Here is a 3,244-nt window from a genome sequence, read left to right as displayed (position 1 = left end):
TGTTGAAAGACATCTGGGTTCTTTCCAGCTTCTGGCTATTATAAATAAGATTGCTATAAACATTATCAAGCATGTGTCCTTGTGACATGTTGGAGCTACTTTAGGGCATATGCCCAGGAGTAGTATAGCTGGGTCCTCAGGTAGTATTATGTCCAATTTTCTGAGGAAGCACCAGACTGATTTTCAGAGTGGTTGTACCAGTTTACAATCCCACCAACAGTGGAGGAGTGTTCCTCTTTCTCCACATCCTAGCCAGCATCTGCTGTCACCTGAGTTTTTGATCTTAGCCAATCTGACTGGTACAAGGTGGAATCTTCCGGTTGTATTGATTTGCATTTCCATGATGACTAGGGATGTTGAACATTCTTTAGGTGCTTCTCAGCCATTTGATATTCCTCAGTTGAGAAATCTCTGTGTAGCTCTGTACCCCATTTTTAAATAGGATTTTTTGATGCTCTAGAGTCTAACTTCTTGAGTTCTTTGTATATATTGGATACTAGCCCTCTATCAGATGTAGAATTGGTAAAGATCTTTTCCTAATCTGTTGGTTGTCATTTTGTCCTTTTGACAATGTCCTTGGCTTTACAGAAGCTTTGCAATTTCATTAGGTCCCATTTGTGGATTTTTGATATTAGGGCATAAGCCATTGGTGTTCTGTTCAGGAAATTTTCCCCTGTGCCTGTGTTCTAAGCTCTTCCCCACTTTCTCTTCTATTAGTTTTAGTGTACCTGGTTTTATGTAGAGGTTTTTGATCCACTGGACTTGAGCTTTGTACAAGGAGATAAGAAGGGATGGATTTACATTCTTCTGCATGCAAACTGCCAGTTGAACCACCACCATTTGTTGAAGAGGCTGTCCTTTTTCCACTGAATGTTTTTAGCTCCTTTCTCAAGGATTGAAAGATCTCCGAATTGAGGAAGCACTTCACTCAAGTCTTTTCCAACTTCCATTCATTTGTAAGAATGTCTGGAGCTTTCTTTACATGGGAGGTATGGACCCAAGCAGCAATCCTGTTTACCTTGACAGCAGTAGGGGTGGTCAACAGTACCAAATAGGGCCCTTTCCAGCGAGGTTCTAAATTCTCAGTCCAGTGATAACAAATCAGGACTGCATCTCCCACCTGGAACTGGTGAGGTGTTTCCGGGCTTCCTGTTTCATAGGCACCTTTTCAGTTGACTCCAGACTTCATGTTGGACTGTTTCTAGTGCCTTTAAATGAGCAAATAGGGTTTCAGGAAGAATCTCAAGATTTGGGACTCCTCCCAAGTCAAGGAGGGGTGGGGACTCCCATACATAATCTTATAAGGTGTTAAGCCAAATGGGCCAGGGGTGTTTCATACACGGAACAGGGTAAAGGGAAGGACAGTCCAGTCTCCCCAACCGGTCTCTGAGGCCAATTTTAACAAGGTCTCTTTAGAATTCTATTCATCCTCTCTACTTTTCCTGAACTCTGGGATCTCTGTAACTTCCAATGATCAATGTAACTTCCAATTAATCCCCAGCTGTGTGGCCAGTCCCTGACTTACCTGGGCAACAAATGAGGGTCCACTGTCAGACCCAATTACATTGGGTATCCCAAACCTGGGAAAATTTTCTTCGAGGATCTTTTTAGCTACCACGGTGGTGGCGGTCTCTGCTTTGGTGGGATAGGCTTCTACCAATCCTGAAAAGGTATCTACAAAAAACTAAGATATTTGTGACCATATCTGGCAGGCTTGACTTTAGTGAAATCTACTTCCCAATGGTCACCTGGCCATCTACCTCTGAGCCTTTTCTCCAGAGAGGAGTTTTGAATGTCCTGCATTAATATGGCACAGGGCACACAGTCTTTTACCACCCTATAAATAGTCTATGAAAGTTTGTGGACATAATAATTTGAGGCTTTGATTAGAGTCTCAAAATGTTTAACTACTAAATGACTCAGATGGTGTAGGTGGTCCACATAGTCAGGCCTAATTTTCAGGGGGAGGGCTAGCTTGCTGTCTGGGGTGTATCTCCTCTTGTCCTTTGACAGGGGAGGGATTCCTAGTTTGTCTGTGTGTTGATGATCTTCTTCAGTATATTCAATATCTGGTTTCTGGGCTGCCAAGTGGTCCAAGGGAGATTCCTGGCATAATCATAACCCCTTGGGCTGCCTTCTTGGCTACAGAATCTGCCATCCTATTGCCTTTTGCAATTCTGTCTTGTCCCTTTTGGTGACCTGGGCAGTGGACAATAGCCACCTTCTTGGGCAGGTGGAAAGCTTCTAGCAAACTGAATATCTCTTCTTTATTTTTAATGTATTTTCCTGCAGAGGTTAGTAGTCCCATCTGCCTATATATAGCCCCATGAATATGTGCAGTGGCAAATGCATTCCTGCTGTCCATATAGGTGTTTACAGCTTTGCCCTCAGCCATCTGTAGTGCTTGAATGAGGGCTATCAATTAAGCTTTTTGTGCTGAAGTTCCTTTTGCAGATGACTGGCACATATGATGTTAGTTCCATTCACTACTGCTACCCATGCCACCCGCTTACCTTAGACCACAAAGCTGAAACTATCTGTGTACCAATTTGGGCCTTCTGGCCATGGCTGGTCTTTCAGGTCCCTTCTTGTACCCGTTTCTTCTACTAGGATCTCTTCACATCCATGTGTTGGGTCTGAGTCTTCAGTCTCCTGTAACAGAGTGGCAGAGTTTAGAATGGCTGGAGGGGCAAAGGCTATCCTATTAGTTAATAGCAGGTCCTGGTAATGCATCATGCAGGCATTTGTCATCCATCGATCAGGGGGCTGCCGCACAATACTCTCAAGGGAGTGTGGGACCACTATAGTCATCCATTGCCCCAGAGTCAACTTATCAGCATCCTTGACAGGCAGAGCTATGGCTTCAATAACCCTTAGGCAAGAAGGCCACCCACTTGCTACAGTGTCCAACTTTTTAGACAAGCAAGCCACTGGTCTTTTCCATGGTCCCAAAGTCTGAGTAAGGACCCTCTGTCCACCCTGGCTCTCTTATCCACGTATAAGGTGAAAGTCTTTTACAAGTCTGATAGTGCCAGGGTGGGAGCCAATAACAGGGCTTTCTTGATTTCATCAAATGCCTTCAGATGTTTGGGGGCCCAGTTAAATGCTTTTCCTTCCTTAGTCAGAGGGTACAAGGGAGCTGCGAGTGTGGCAAACTCAAGGAACCATAGTCTACAAAATCCAACCATACCCAGGAACTCCCTCACCTGTCGAGGGGTGGTCAGCACAGGAATTTGTGTGGCCG

Source organism: Micromys minutus, assembly GCF_963924665.1.
Source record: "Micromys minutus genome assembly, chromosome: 2".
Taxonomy (NCBI): Eukaryota; Metazoa; Chordata; class Mammalia; order Rodentia; family Muridae; genus Micromys; species Micromys minutus.
Note: the sequence above shows the minus strand (reverse complement) of the source record.